The 17,250-nt window shown below is 42.2% G+C and overlaps 1 protein-coding gene across 3 annotated transcripts in view; it reads right to left on the bottom strand.

Moving 5' to 3' along the window:
- The window catches only part of LOC137374864 (SPRY domain-containing SOCS box protein 1-like), a 234,642-nt gene that overhangs the window by 150,956 nt on the left and 66,436 nt on the right, over nucleotides 1–17,250 (bottom strand). Inside the window, exon 1 of one of the 3 annotated variants that reach the window (XM_068041425.1) lies at nucleotides 65–164. The exons of the other annotated variants lie outside the window; for them this stretch is intronic. The gene's annotated coding sequence lies outside the window, so the exon portion shown is untranslated. Of the gene's footprint in view, nucleotides 1–64; nucleotides 165–17,250 lie in introns of those variants that run through there. 3 annotated transcript variants of the gene reach the window in all.

The following is a 17,250-nucleotide window of genomic DNA, read 5'->3' on the forward strand; positions in this document are numbered from 1 at the left end:
GCTTGCAAGCTGAACATAGCCATCAGACTATATGTCACAGATCACTTTTGATAAAAGCCTATACCTTCCATCACAGTAAAAGGAACCTTGGTGTGTTTAAAAGCCTTGCTTTCAGTTAGAGAACGATAGCCCAGATGGAGAAGTCTCCAGATGAAACGAGTGCAGTGCCCTGCCGTGAAAGCTGATCTAGCTGATCTCATCACATAGGGCTACTAATCCACTGATCTGGGAATGAAGAACAGATGGTGACGCCCCTTTCTCCAACCACCACACACAGGCTTGCTGCCCAGGTCTGCAGACAAACTTAAAAATAAATTGGTGGCAGAACATTTTTCTTTATGTCATGCACACCCTGGAAACCAATATGCTCACAGAAGTCCACATGTGCACCACACTGATTACTAAAAGAGAGACCAAATGGTGTTCTTAAAGCTGGGACAAAGATTCTGCAACACTGAAGCCCCAACTGCAGGAAGCCATCTGGGGCCGTCTGCAGCACACCAGATTGGCAAGGGTATGAATTGCCACCTTGAGGCCACATTGATGTGCAGCACAAAAGCCAGCCATTGTTTCTACTTTGAAGGAAGTCACAGACATCTAATTACAGAAGTGCACATTAGGGGAGGTGCTCTCAACCAGCAGACGTCAGGACAGATGGCAAACAATGAGAGCAGAATGCGCAAGATGTTTTCCAAGTAGCAATATATTATATTCGGAAACAAAAACATTCCAATTAATTTGGTAAACATATGTTTAAGAATGAACATAGGCCAGCTTATTTTCACTACTGGCTGATCATCCCCTCCTCCAAAAAGCAAAATTTTGTATTAGCTTCAGTTTTTAAAGAGGGCACCCGACCTAAAACTTTTAAAAAGGCTGGCCTTCTTACCTTCAAAACCTCTTGAAAGAATGTTGGCTGTGGTTAAACGTGAATTTTATTAAATACTTAGAAGACAAATAAAGAGCACATTTGATGAGATAGGAAGAGAGAAAGAAAACACAAGCATTGCTTACTTTCAATATTTATTGAATTGAAAGCTCCCCAATATAGATTTTATGCAATTTATGGCCACACATCTTCAAAAAGCAAAATAAATCTTTGCAATAAAAGTTTATTTTAAACTAGGGACTTCATTGGACATTACTGTTCTATGTTTGTATATTTACTCCAAATATTATGTTACAATACAAATGTTTTTAAGCACTAGAATATATAGCATTTCAGATATTAATGCCATTTAACTAATGAATATTTCTGAGGTAATGTTTTGCGTTGGTCCACTAATCGAGTTCACTTTGGGAAGAACGAGGAGGAGGAGGAGGGACAAAAAGGCAGAGACAGACAAGTTATATAGCACATATGGTGCATCACAAATCAGTTAAACTGACTGCCATGTGCAGCTAATCTTTGGAGTCATGCCAAAGCACCTGCAAGGATAAGACAAAGTCATAATTTCATGGGTGAAAGGTTAGATATAAAATCTATAGCAAATAGTGGGTCACCAGGTGGACTATAGATCATTCCAAACAACGTGCGTGATACATGCATAATCATCAGAAATTAGATGTTCGACAAATCAACTATACTAATGCTTGAACTCACAAAAGTTTTAAAATTCTTAAATCAGATGATTTGATGTCAAAATAAAAGCTTGCCAGCAACACTCCTTTAATAAACACATGATTCAATTCAACTGTAAAATAAATGCTTTGAAGATGCAGCACCACTCAGGATTCAGCCTTTCATAATCCCTTTAACTGGATTGAAAGGAATCAGCAAGCACTGGAAAGCTGGATATCACAGCCCACATTTGCTGCAGTCCCATAGAAAAATTATGGCACAGGAGGCCATTCAGCCTGTCTTGTCCGTGCGGGCCGAACAAACTAGTTGCCCAATCTAATCCCACCTTCCAGCACTTGGTCCATAGCCTTTCCGGTTACAACACTTCAGGTGCATGTCCAGGTACCTTTTAAAAGGAATTGAGGGTTTCTGCCTCCACCACTGTTCCTGGCAGTGAATTCCATACACCCACCATCCTCTGGGTGAAAAGGTTTTTACTCATGTCCCCTCTAATCCTTCTACCAATCACCTTAAATCTGTGCCACCTGGTAATTGACCTCTTCGCTAGGGGAAACAGGTACTTCCTGTCTACTCTATCTAGGCCCCTTCATAATTTTGTACAACTCTATTGTCACCCCTCAGCCTCCTCTGTTCTAAGGAAATCAACCCGAGCCTATCCAATCTTTCCTCATAACTGCAACTTTTGAGCCCTGGCAGCATTCTTGTAAATCTCCTCCGTACTCTCTCTAGAGCAATTATGTCCTTTATGTAATGTGGTGACCAGAACTGTATGCAATACTCCAGCTGTGGCCTAACCAGCGTTTTATACAGTTCCAGCATTAGGTCCCTGCTTTTGAATTCTATACCTCGGCTAATAAAGGAAAGCATTCCATATGCCTTTTTCACCACTCTATCTACCCGTCCTGCCACCTTCAGGGACCTGTGAACATGCACTCTAAGGTCTCCTATGCCTCAATATCCTCCCATTTATTGTGTATTCCCTCGCTTTATTTGCTCTCCCCAAATGCAGTACCTCAGACTTTTCTGGATTGAATTCCATTTGCCACTTTTCCGCCCACTCAACCAAACCACTGGTATCATTCTGGAGTCTACAGCCATCCTCTTCACTATCAACTACACGGTCAATTTTTGTGCCATCAGCAAATTTCCCAATCATGTCTCCCACATTTAAGTCCAAATCATTAATATATATACCACAAACAGCAAGGGACCTAACACTGAACCCTGTGGAACACCATTGGAAACAGCTTTCCATTCACAAAAACATCCTTCGACTACTACCCTTTGTTTCCTGGCCCTGAGCCAATTCTGGATCCAACCTCCCACATTCCCCTGTATCCCATGGGCTTTCATTTTACTGACCAGTCTGCCATGTGGGACCTTGTCAACTGCCTTACTAAAATCCATGTAGCCCACATCCACTGCACTACCCTCATCAATCCTTCTTGTTACTTCTTCAAAAAAACTCAATTAAGTTAGTAAGACATGATCTTTCCTTAGCAAATCCATGCTGACTATTCTTGATTAATCTGTGCCTTTCTAATTGGCAGTTTATCCTGTCCTTCAGAATAGATTCTAACAATTTACCCACCACCCAGGCCAGACTGACCGGCCGATAATTATTTGGCCTATCCCTCGCACCCTTTTTAAACAATGGTACAACGTTTGCAGACCTCCAATCGTCTGGTACCTCTCTTGTATCCAGTGAGGATTTGAAGATGATCTTCAGTGCATTTGCTATTTCCTCCCTGGCTTCCTTTAACCACCTGGGATGCAACCCATCCGGCCCTGGCGATTTATCCACGTTCAAGGATGTCAGACCCTCTAGTACTTCTTCTCTCATTATGCTAATTGTATCTAATATTTCACACTCCTCTTTAACTACGTCTACATCAACCCTCTCCTTTGTGAAGACAGAGACAAAAAACTCATTAAGAACCCTGCCCACATCTTCTGCATCCACGCACAAGTTCCCAGGTACATCTCTTATAGGCCCTACCCTTTACTTATTTATCCTCTTGCTCTTAATGTACTGATAAAACATCTTTGGGTTTTCCTTGATTTTACCTGTCAATAATTTTACACGTCCTGTCTTTGCTTTTCTAATTCACCCCTGCACTTTCTATACTCCTCTCGGCTTTCTAAAGTATTAAGATTGCTGTGATCGGCAGAAGCTTTCTTTTTCTGCTTTAACTTATCCTGTAAGCTCCAGAATAACCAGGGGGCTCTAAATTTGGCAGTACCACCCTCTATCTTTGTGGGGACATGCCTACACTGTGCTTGTAGTATCTCGCTTTTGAATGCCTCCCACTGGTTTGCCACTGATTTTCCTTCAAGTAGATGTATGCATTCCATTTCGCCAGATCACCTCTCAGTTTCTTAAAATCTGCCTTCCCCCAATTTAGAAATTTTACTCCTGTTTTATCTTTGTCCTTTTCCATGATTATGTTCACCCCTGCACAGCTGAGCCAGCCATGGTGCTCTGGTCATGACTCTTGCTGCACTCTCCAGAAGAACACTCTCTCCCATCAGTACTCAGAACTGAATACCGGTCAGAAAGTGGGATGCCCTCTGGGGACTCTTGGACTACCTCCCTTGACCTTCTCATCTGTCTGGCAGCCACCCAGTCCCTCTCTGTGTGTGTTCTCGTAAGCTCTGGGGTGACCACCTCCTGAAACATGCTATCCATGTAGTTCTCCGCCACGTGGATGCACCACAATGACTCCAGCCGCCGCTTGAGTTCCGAAACCCGGAGCCCAAGCTTCCGCAGCTGGTGACACTTCCTGCAGATGTGTTCGTCAAGGACACATGGTGCGTCCACGACTTCCCACATGCCATAGGAGGCACATCCCGCGCATTCCCATGTTCCTGTGTCAATTTTGTAAACAATAAAATAAAAGTAGAATCTCAAATGAATCAGTAAAGCAATTTACTAGGCTTACTGTAAGGTTTGCGTTAACATAAACATAAAATGTATTTAATGCATTAAATTAATGACTCTCACCATTTTACGCAGAATTCAACATTTTTAATTCGGCTGCATCTTTGTCCACTAATGGCTTAATTCCCAAATGCACTGAACCACGTAGAATTGAGCCACATAAACCAGTAAACACTATCTCTAGTCTACACTCAGCTGTTCTTTGGAGCAATGAGGCTACACAGTTGACCAGTAGTCTGAACTTTTGGGTGGGGGGTGGGCGGAGGTGCAGCAGAAAAAAGAAAAAAAAAGGAGGGTGGTAAAAATAAGATCGTTACTTCAAATAACTGGAAGAGGCAAGAAGGGCCGAATGGCCTCCTTCTGTGCTATATAAGATTCTATGATTTAATACTTTAATAAAGATTAGGTATTACACTTTCCAGTGTGGCATTAGCCTGCTTTTAATTTAGACTTCAGGAGGCCAGTATCTATGATTAATAATTGGGCCGCACCATAAGGTTTTTGAAGGCCAGCAAATGTAAAACCACTTGGCTTGACGATCTGGAATGTAGTATTACAGGATATCACTTTTGGAGGTTGTGCAATTTAAATAGATCAAAGTTCTCTTATGTTGGGCATCAATTCTTAAGAGCATGAGCCAGATTAGGCCATACAGCCCCTCAAGCCTGCTCCACCATCAATAAGATCATTGCTGATCTTCCACCTAAACTTCACTTACCCGCTTTATCCCCATATTCGTAATTCCTTTAGTGTCCAAAAGTCTATGAATCTTGGTCTTGAATATACTCATCAGCTCAACATGCGCAGCCTTCTGCAGTAGAGAATTCTAAAGATTCATAACCCTCTAAGTGAAGAAATTTCTCCTCATCTCGGAACATAATAGATAAGTCCCCTGGGCCAGATGGGATTTATCCTAGGATTCTCTGGGAAGCTAGGGAGGAGATTGCAGAGCCTTTGTCCTTGATCTTTATGTCGTCATTGTCGACAGGAATAGTGCCGGAAGACTGGAGGATAGCAAATGTTGTCCCCTTGTTCAAGAAGGGGAGTAGAGACAGCTCTGGTAATTATAGACCTGTGAGCCTTACTTCGGTTGTGGGTAAAATGTTGGAAAAGGTTATAAGAGACAGGATTTATAATCATCTTGAAAAGAATAAGTTCATTAGAGATAGTCAGCACGGTTTTGTGACGGGTAGGTCGTGCCTCACAAACCTTATTGAGTTTTTCGAGAAGGTGACCAAACAGGTGGATGAGGGTAAAGCAGTGGATGTGGTGTATATGGATTTCAGTAAGGCGTTTGATAAGGTTCCCCACGGTAGGCTATTGCAGAAAATACGGAAGTATGGGGTTGAAGGTGATTTAGAGCTTTGGATCAGAAATTGGCTAGCTGAAAGAAGACAGAGGGTGGTGGTTGATGGCAAATGTTCATCCTGGAGTTTAGTTACTAGTGGTGTACCGCAAGGATCTGTTTTGGGGCCACTGCTGTTTGTCATTTTTATAAATGACCTGGAAGAGGGTGTAGAAGGGTGGGTTAGTAAATTTGCAGATGACACTAAGGTCGGTGGAGTTGTGGATAGTGCCGAAGGATGTTGTAGGGTACAGAGGGACATAGATAGGCTCCAGAGCTGGGCTGAGAGATGGCAAATGGAGTTTAATGCGGAAAAGTGTGAGGTGATTCACTTTGGAAGGAGTAACAGGAATGCAGAGTACTGGGCTAATGGGAAGATTCTTGGTAGTGTAGATGAACAGAGAGATCTTGGTGTCCAGGTGCATAAATCCCTGAAGGTTGCTACCCAGGTTAATAGGGCTGTTAAGAAGGCATATGGTGTGTTAGCTTTTATTAGTAGGGGGATCGAGTTTCGGAGCCACGAGGTCATGCTGCAGCTGTACAAAACTCTGGTGAGACCGCACCTGGAGTATTGCGTGCAGTTCTGGTCACCGCATTATAGGAAGGATGTGGAAGCTATGGAAAGGGTGCAGAGGAGATTTACTAGGATGTTGCCTGGTATGGAGGGAAGGTCTTACGAGGAAAGGCTGAGGGACTTGAGGTTGTTTTCGTTGGAGAGAAGGAGGAGGAGAGGTGACTTAATAGAGACATATAAGATAATCAGAGGGTTTGATAGGGTGGATAGTGAGCACCTTTTTCCTCGGATGGTGATGGCAAACACAAGGGGACATAGCTTCAAGTTGAGGGGTGATAGATATAGGACAGATGTGAGAGGTAGCTTCTTTACTCAGAGAATAGTAAGGGTGTAGAACGCCCTGCCTGCAGCAGTAGTAGATTCGCCAACTTTAAGGGCATTTAAGTGGTCATTGGATAGACATATGGATGAAAATGGAATAGTGTAGGTCAGATGGTTTCACAGGTCGGCGCAACATCGAGGGCCGAAAGGCCTGTACTGCGCTGTAATGTTCTAAACAAAATAAGAGCTGGAGTAGGCCATTCAGCCCATCGAGCCTGCTCCGCCATTCAATATGATCATGGCTAATCATCCACTTCAATGGCTTTTTCCCACACTATACTCATATCCCTTTATGTCACTGGTATTTAAAAATCTGTCAATCTCTTCTTTAAACATACTCAATGACGGAGTGTCCACAGCCCTCTGGGGTAAAGAATTCCAAAGATTCACAACGCTCCGAGTAGAAATTTCTCTTCATCCGAATGGCTTCCGTCTTATTTTGAAATTGTGTCCCCTAGCTCTAGATTCCCCAACCAGAGGAAACATCTTACCTACACCTACCGTGTCTGCCCCTTTAAGTATTTTTTCAGTTTCATTGAGATCACTTCTCATTCTTCAAAACTCTAGAGAATACAGGCCCACTTTGACCAATCTAAATTCATAGGACAGTCCCCCCATCCCAGGAACAAGCCTGGTGAACCTCTGTTGCACTCCCTCTCTGGCAATAATATCCTTCCTAAGGTAAGGGGACCAAAACTGCACACAGTACTCCAGGTGCGGTCTAACCAAGGTTCTATACAATTGAAACAAGACTTCGCTACTCCTGTACTCAAATCCTCTTGCAATAAAGCCTAACATACCATTAGCCTTAATAATTGTTTGCTGCACCTGCATGTTAGCATTTAGTGACTTATTGATGAGGACACCCAGGTCCCTTTGTACATTTACACTTTCTAATCACTTACCCTTTAAGAAATACTCTGCACATCTATTCCTCCTACCAAAGTGGATAACCTCACATTTTTCCACATTATATTCCATCTGTCATGTTCTTGCCCACTCACTAAACCTGTCCATGTCCCCTTGAAGCTGCCTTGCATCTTCCTCACAACACACATTCCCACCTAGTTTTGTGCCATCCACGAACGTGGAAATACTACATTTGGTCCCCACATCCAAATCATTGATCTATACTGTGAACAGCCAGAGCACAAGCACTGATCCTTGCAGTACCCCACTATTCACAGCCTGCCGACGCAAGAATGATCCGTTTATTCCTACTCTCTGTTTTCTGCCCGTTAATCAAGCCTTATATACGCCAGTATATTACACCTCCTATCCCATGTGCTTTAATTATGCTAACCAACCTCTTGTGGGGGACATCAGAGTCCTAAACGACTGACCCCTTATCCTGAGACTATAACCCCTAATTCTAGATGCTTCAGCCAGGGAAAACAGCCTCTTAGCATCTATTCTGTCAAGTGGTTTTATATTTACTCTTGATTAAAAGTAGACTGCTCATGTCAGTTAGCAGTAAAAGTAGCACCAGTTTGACAGTCAACAGCCTGCAACTGTTACGATTGAGGCAGGAGGAGTGCACTGTCTTTCTCTCGTTCCACTTCTCCATGGGTCACAGCATATATTTAAATGTTTTACCCAGTTACAGATATGGCCAATTATATACTCTATTTTTATTTCAGAATAAAATCCACCAACCAGGTTTCTTTAATAAACAATAAAATTATTAATTTATTATAAAACAAGACATATTCAATAAACATGCATAGCTTATTAACATACAGGTTGAAATATGAAAGTTCCCTTCCAAATTAACCCAACACACACACATACTCACACCGGTTAAAGAAAAAATAGAGGTTTTCTCTGCATGAGATCTCTTTACAAAAAAAAAGGACAAGAAAAATACTTTGACCAAATACTTGTTAATTCTTGAAGGAAAAAAGGATAAGCTTTGCAACGTTCTCTGCTGGTCCTTTTAGTATGGCGTCAAGATACTCATAGACGGCTATCACTGAGATCTTTTTGGAGCAGTTCTCTTCAGGCAACATCCAGGATTAGTCTGGCAGGCTTTTCAGGAGAAATGCGGCATCAATTTCTCCAGTCCGCACACTGAATTCTCAGTGTTTCTCAAAGAGGTGGAAAAAGATGAGCTTCTCTCTTAGCAGGCTTACCCCCAACTGACTCAAAACAATATCCAAAACGAAACCAACTCTTGACCACCATAAAACTTGACATGTCACTTCTCTGTGAACAACTCCCCAAGTCACCAAGGCTCCTGCTGCTTACTTACCTTAAGACATGTGACATCCAGTAAGGGCTTGTTTTTAAACAAAAGCCCAAGTCCTTCCAGTGACCTTTTTTTTTACAAAAAAGTCCAGCATCTATGGAATCTCTTCAGTCTTTCAAATGAATCAATTTTCACAATTTTTAAACATGAGTCTTCAAAAAATATAAAAAAGGAAGCACTTTAATAATACAACACAAATGACAAGATTAACAAATAGAGTTGTGCAACACTGTTCAAATAAGATTGGTTCTCATGTCAAGCAAATCATAAAACCATGCACAAATCAGTCCACTGTAATAAAGAACATTCATTAATTATACCAAGGGTGTGCACTAAATACATGTTGTAATTTGGCATTACCTTTGCAGGAAGCTTATGCTACATTTCAATAGATTTTTGAACACTAGGGAATCAAGGGATATGGGGATAGGGCAGGAACATGAAGTTGAGCTAAAAGATCAGCTATGATCTTATTGAATGGTAGAGCTGGCTTGATGGGTCATATGCCTACTCCTGCTCCTATTTCTTATGTTATGTTCTTGTATGTTGATAATTGCAGTTGTCATGCAGGCCCCCACCCGCCAAGAATGAGGCACATTAATTTCACCACATAAACATTAAATTTCAAATTGTTGCTGGGAAGAGGAGAAGGCCTGTGACAAGGGGGTGCCAGGCCCCTGGCTAGAATGACATTTTTGCATTTTAACAGATGGTGCTTGGGAACAAAGGAGCTATCCCCTGCTCCAATACAACTCATAAACAGACGTGGTCAGACCAGTTAGTCACATGACTAACTGGCTGTTGCAGAGTTTGAACTGAGAGTTTTAAATTGGAGAGACGGTGTTTGAGCTGGCAGAAAGCTCTTTGCTCCTGGACTGAAGACGACCTCCTGCCTGTCTGTCTGCCCCCATCTCTTTCTCACGGAACACTGAAAAACCCATTGAAGACACATGGACTCCACAAGAGAAAAGTCTCCTACAGTGAACAAGGTTTAAAGAATAATACTGGGCCCTAACGAAAAGCAAGATCTTCCTACAAGCAAGGACTCTACAGTGAGCTCGAAGACCCGTAACAAAAACTCTTCAGATATTGCCTCAAACTTTTCCACTTTATTTCTTCTGCTCTTTTCTGTCCCTATCTGCATGTGTGTATCGCGTATGCATGCTAGCATGGGCACGTCGCGTATCTAAAGGTGTTAACCGAATTAAAGTTTAAGTTTCATAAAATTTCAACTTTCCTTCTTTAAACCGAAGAAAGCCTGTTTGTGCTGGTTTCTTTGCCTTATAATTGGGAAGTGGTGAACAAGGATTCACCAAGGGGGAGCTAAAAACAGTGTGTTTAAAATTAAACTATATTAGAGTAAGACCAGGTGAAGGCTGAAAGGGAACCCGAGACCTCTTTCTCACTTGGTTGTAACAATTAAGAATTTACTTCTTTGGCCTCCTTGTCTCAAGAGACAGTGGGTAAGCGCCTAGAGGTGGTCAGTGGTTTGTGGAGCAGCGCCTGGAGTGGCTATAAAGGCCAATTCTAGAGTGACAGACTCTTCCATAGGCACTGCAGATAAAATTGGTTGTCGGGGCTGTTACACAGTTGGCTCTCTCCTTACACATCTTTATTTATTTTATTTATTTATTTAGAGATACAGCACTGAAACAGGCCCTTCGCCCCACCGCGTCTGTGCCGACCAACAACCACCCATTTATACTAATCCTACATTAACCCCATATTCTCTACCACATCCCCACTATTCTCCTACCACCTACCTGCACTAGGGGCAATTTACAATGGCCAATTTACCTATCAACCTGCAAGTCTTTGGCTGTGGGAGGAAACTGGAGCACCCAGCCGAAACCCACGCAGACACAGGGAGAACTTGCAAACTCCGCACAGGCAATACCCAGAACTGAACCCGGGTCGCTGGAGCTGTGAGGCTGCGGTGCTAACCACTGCGCCACTGTGTCTTTTTTCCTGCCAACTGCTAAGTCTCTTCGACTTGCCACTCTTTAACCCTGCCTTTATGGCTGTCTGCCAGCTCTGGCAATCACTGGCAACTGACTCCCACGACTTGTGGTCAATGTCACAGGACTTCATGTCGTGTCTGCAGACATCTTTAAAGAGGAGGCATGGATGGCTGGTGGGTCTGATACCAGTGACGAGCTCGCTGTATAATGCGTCCTTAGGGATCCTGCCATCTTCCATGCGGCTCACATGGCCAAGCCATCTCACGTGCCGCTGGCTCAGTAGGGTGTATATGCTGGCGATGTTGGCCGCCTCGAGGACTTCTACGTTGGAGATACGGTCCTGCCAGCTGATGCCAAGGATGCTCTGGAGGCAGCGAAGATGGAATGAGTTGAGACGTCGCTCTTGGCTGACATACGTTGTCCAGGCCTCACTGCCGACGAGCATTCAGTTAAGAATTAATGTCTATTTAAATTGTACAAACTCATTCCAGTGCTATTCTACATTGCTTCTGGAGGTGGCTATGCTTTCTATTGGCCAGCTCACCAAGCCAAATATTTTTACATCTGCAGGCCTGCAAAAAGATTATGGTACAGCCCCAGACTCATTAAAATAATCATAGATATTGGCCTCCAGACATCAAATTAAAAGCAGACTTTTTCAAAAAATATACTTTATTCATAAAATTTTGTAAACTTACATTACATAACAGTTCAAATTTGACATTACATACAGTTCAGTTTTTTTCAAATATAGTATGTGGCACTCTGAGGTGCCTCATTAGACTAACAATTACAGGTTATATTTACAATATACATTTCATGTCAAACATTCTCTGATGCATACAGCCCCTCAGCTTTTAATGCCACACTGGAAAGAGTAATACCCAATATAAGACTGCAGGATTTAACTATGTACTTTTATTCATACATGCAAAACTGTTTGCTTTTCATTAGACAACTATCAAACAGAAGGAGAATGGGGGGAGGGAGACGAGGGGAAAACACCAAATCAAATTCATGACCCACAACAGACAATCTGCATCATTGAATTTACCAATTTTTTTTGTTTACATTGTCTTCCACAGAGTGCATGACAGCTCCTTTCACAGTTCACAAGTATTGACTTTTAATCTCATTACACAGAGTTAACACCGTCCAAACAGACTTTGCTTTTCTGCAGTACAAATACTGCAATATGTGCTTCGAGCACGTCACATTGTATGCAATTCACAATTTTTGGGAGCTGAAGATCTTTTCTCCCCAGGTCACAAATACACATGAAATGCTAAAAATGCACATTGTTTAAAGAGACTTCTTACTACTTCGATTTAGAGGAAAATGAGTTTTAGTTACATTATACACTGAAAGATGCTCCATCAGTCAAGAATCCTTTCAGTTTAGTGATACATTCGTGCAAGGATCTTGGGGCAAACAGGAACTGGAATGCTTCTGGTCATCAACAAACATACAGAAGTCCCCAATCTGGAGTCTGTAAAATTTGTAGGACACTTATAATACACTGTGAAGTGATTCACACAACAATCTGAATTCAAAATGTACAGTTCAGTGAGGTCGCAAGGATGGTTAATATGGGAAACACAAGTATATTAGGATTTTCTTTCATGGAGCCAAAAATAAGTACATTGGAGCTACCTCTCACTATATCTAACCAAGAGTGAGTGAACAGCTTACACTGGTTGCCAAAAGTGGAAAAAAATGTATTCCATTCTCCAGCATGAATATCATTCAACTTGATGAACATAACACACAGAAGGAGAATCATTGAATTTAAGTGGCTCAAGTTTAATGGGAGTAGCAAAAATAACACTCCTTAAAAAGACTTGGCTCAGAAAAATTATTAAAAGTAGCTCCACATCCTCTCCTGAAGTGACTGACTGTTGCTGGAGTTCAATTCCTCCGGTACCTTACCTAAGTGAGGAATCATTCATGCAGAAGCCTCGACAGTATGTACTGGCAGGCTGTTCAAGTCAGTGCGGCATGACAGTTGAGCCTGATCCTCTTCACACATGCAAAGTTTTATCAGAGGTTGGTGAATAATAATCAGGTGGAAGACACCTGGTTGATTTTTCCCTCCTCTAACTTAGTGGTGCCAATGAGAACTGGAGCAACCCTACAACCAACCTAGATGAAAATCAGTTTCCTCAGCAGAAATCAGGGCCTTCATTATCTGCATGGTTCAGCTACTTCATGGAATCCTGGTTTGCCACCAGCATAGAAGGCAAATTTGGCCCACCATGTCTGTCCAGCTCTTTGCAAGAGCTATCCAATTAGTCCCAATTCCTTGCCATTGGCCTTCCAACCTTTTCCCCTTCAAATATTTATCCAATTCTCTTTTCAAAGTTATTATTGAATCTGCTTCCAAAGACTTTTAGGCAGAGTATCCCAGATTATAACTTGTACAAAAATAATTCTCATCTTGCTTCTAGGTATTTTGCCAGTTACCTTAAATTGGTGTCCTTTGATTACTGACCCTTCTGCCCCTGGCTTTCTCCTTACTTACACTATCAAAACACTTCATAATTTTGAATACCTATCAAATCTCCCATTTTCCTTCTCTGGTCTAAAGAGAACAGTCCCAGTTTTTAATTGCTGGATAAATTAACAAAGAGCAGTTTCTACAAACAAGTCTATTTAGAAACAGGTCAGTTGATATTACAACTGAGCCTATAAAACATAGAACAAAAAAGGGGAAACTGTTAATAAAATCAGCCTCCTGTTGGTGGGTCCTCTATCGGTAACAATGGAAAAAGACGACTTGGTAGTGGTGGTGGTGGGGTGGGGAGGAGGAAACCAAGGAAAATCCCCGATATATTTGAAACATAAAACAGAAAATGTTGGAAATACTCAAGTTGATGAACGTCTGAGGAAAGAATAGAAAAGTTAATGCTTCAGATGTAGACAATTCATCAGCTGTGAAAAATGGCTTTGCAGGAACCAAACACCATCAACAACAACAATATTAACAATATAATCCAGTGGTTCATACCAATTGTGTGGAATTTTCTGAAATATTTTAGATGCGCAAGATTTAGGTATTTGATCTCCCTCTTTTTTTTTCATTTTCAAAGACTATTTTTTGTCCCATATGATGTTTGATGCTGCATTTACATCAGAGAACTGCTTCTAAGAGAATGATCTGCAATATCCTGGTTCCAAAACCAGGCATGTGCAAGTGTGTTTCAGGCCTTCCAGAAGGAAAAGTATCACCTTACTGAGCTGCTGACAAGAGACATAAAGAACTTGTTGACAAATACAAAGCAAGATGTTTAAAGGCATTGCTGGAGCAACCCAGCCATTTTCTGATGAATGCACCAACACCTGCAACTCTACAAAGCAACCATTTATGCATAGTAGGCAACAGGAGGTCACTACAGAAGCTACATTGTCACTATCACTAATCTGGCTACCAAAGGGCCTTTTTAAATACCAGCACCTTGGAAACCCACAGGTGCTTGCATCCATAATTTTTGAAAAAATACATGCATTGATACCTACTCCAAATATCATCCCTTCCACTTCTCTACACCAGAAACAGTAAGAGAGGCTGTTACTGCACATTGGAGTGGGTCATGGTGACCCACAGCAGCAAACTCAACTATTCCTGCACTCCTAAAAGTGAGTTTCACATGCATCATACCCGTTAACTCTTGAAATCATTTTTAAGTGCTATAAACTACTCCAAAGTGTCTACATTTTCCTGAGTACACTCTGAAGTAGATGCACTAGTTACTTTTTGCTTAGAATTGTTAATTCCTCTTCAGTTCTGTGGAAAATGTTCACTAACCAATGCCAGTGTGGACTTCAATAGTTTGAAACTACATAGGCTCTTCTTACCCTCATCTATTAGTTTTGTACCAATTGAAGACATTCACCTTCCTTTGTCCATTGATAGCTCACAAAACTAAGACTGCACCATCCTGGTGGATCTTCTTGAACCCTTTCCAAAGTCTCTAGGCTGAATTGTCAGATCCCAACAAAAGGTGGGAACAGAGGCAGAGGGGGCCAGCATGCCACAAGGTAGGTAGCCAATTAGACTCATTAAGAGCTTTGTTAAGCACCCTTATAGGAGGCCAACTGGGAGTTTCCAGTCAGCCTCCAGTTTCCTGACATGACCGGGGGGGGGGGGGGGTGGTCAGTTTAACTGTCTGAGGATGGGCACCCAGTGGCAGACTGGGGGGGCCAGCACCCAGCACTCCAGGCAGGCCTAGAGGCACTCCCAGCATGCCTGGGTGCAGGTGCAGCTGCAGCCAAAAGCCACCCTGTAGAGGGATTCCCTTCCTCCCCACCTCCCCCGTCCCCATCCATTGCAGGCTGCTGCTCCTCTCAAGGTGGAAGGCCTCTGATTGGTCCTCCAGCTTCAAGAGCCCACCTACCACCCTTTATTGGACAGGGAACCTGTCGCCATGCCAATTAAGGGGCCGCTCCCATGAAAATCCGAAAGAGTGACCATTTCTTCCCAGGGGCAGGTTCAGGATCCAGATACAGTCCAGACTCCTGTTTTCTGCCACTGAAGGGAAAATCCAGCCCTTTGTTTTTTTCACAAGTGACCAAAACAACCACTTGCATTTATGCAACATGTCAAGTTGTAGTAAAATGTCCAGGCTTCATAGGAGCATTAACAAAATTTGACACCAAGTCACATACAGATATTAGAACATGTGACCAAAAGCTTGCTCAAAGAGGTAGGTTTTAAACAGCAACTTAAAGGAAAAGGGAGAGGAAGAGAGGTGGAGAGGTTTAAGGAGGGAATTCCAGCACTTAGGACTTAGGCAGCTGAAGGCATGGTCATTTATGTGGAAACATTAAAATCATGAAAGTGCAAGAGGCCAGAATTGGAGGAGTGTGCCTATCTCAGAGGGCTGCTGTGCTAGAAAAGGTTACAGAGATAGGGAAGGGAGGGGTCACAGAGGGATCTGAAAACAAGGATAAGAATTTTAAAATTGAGGTATTTCCAAACCAGGAGCCAATGAAGGTCAGCGAGGACAGAAATGATGGGTGAATGGGACTTGGTGCGAATTAAAATACAGGCAGCCGAGTTTTGAATAAGCTCAAGTTTACGTAGGGTGAAAGATGGGAGACCAGGAGAGCATTTGAATAGATAAGTCTAGTGGCAACAAAGAAATGGATAAGGGTTTCAGCAGATGAGCTGAGGCAGGGGCGGAGATAGGTGACGTTACAGAGGTGAAAGCAGGCAGTCTTGATGATGGAGAGGATGTGGTGAATTGGGCTCAATGTTTTACAGAATGACAATAGCAATGGCAAAACCGGAGTTGCATGGATCTTTTTTCTTGGATCTCATATTTGATTGACTATATATAGTCACACTGCTGCCATTGAATCTTTTAAAATACAATGAAATAACTCAACAAATATATTTTTCCAACCTACTTTAATGGTAATTCTTATACTTGCACAACATTAAAATAGCAGTTTTATTCTTACGGAAGTGCATTCCGACAGGAGACTGGTTGGTAAAGTGATTTGGTCACTGGCCTTTCACGTCTTGGATCCAGGTTTGAATTCAGTCCAAACTGATTGGATGGAAGTCTGTTGGCTGTAAGGGTCCTATGTGAAATGAGGAAGTCTCAAGTATGTTGATACTGGGCACAAGCTGCTAACTTAGCACAACTGGCCAACTCTCAAATAGGCTACACGACAGCCAGTGTGCAAAACAAAAATGGGTGCTCGTGTTAGAATAAAGGACACATTACTCTGAACTGGATAAGTTTGCTATGAACGAGTGTCTGAAAATGGCAAGTGTTGAATTCTCTAACATCCCTCAACGTAAGTATGAATATCACAAAAAGGTTACAGAACAAGGGCATATTATAATATTCAGCTTTCAATAAACTGACCAATTAGTGAGGACAGAGGAAAAGAAAGGATGATATGAGCTTATATTTAGATACTCAGTCCAGTGTTAAAACTTTTGAGGGAGACAGTGACACTTTGAACAAGAAATCAGAGTTCGGTCTACCTGTACTAGTGGAAAAGTATGTACTTAGGGAGGATCAAACTGATCTGGTGAATACTCAACCAAAACATCCTGCTGAAGCAGCAATTTTGAATACCAGTTGAAGTAGTTTTACTTTAAAAGGGGTGCCATCAATGAGATTAAAAGCAAAATACTGTGGATGCTGGAAATCTGAAATAAAAACAAGAAATGCTAGAAACACTCAGCAGGTCTGGCAGCATCTGTGGAGAGAGAAGCAGAGTCAACGTTTCAGGTCAGTGACCCTTCTTCAGGGTTCTGAAGA

Source organism: Heterodontus francisci, chromosome 11 (assembly GCF_036365525.1).
Source record: "Heterodontus francisci isolate sHetFra1 chromosome 11, sHetFra1.hap1, whole genome shotgun sequence".
NCBI lineage: Eukaryota > Metazoa > Chordata > Chondrichthyes > Heterodontiformes > Heterodontidae > Heterodontus > Heterodontus francisci.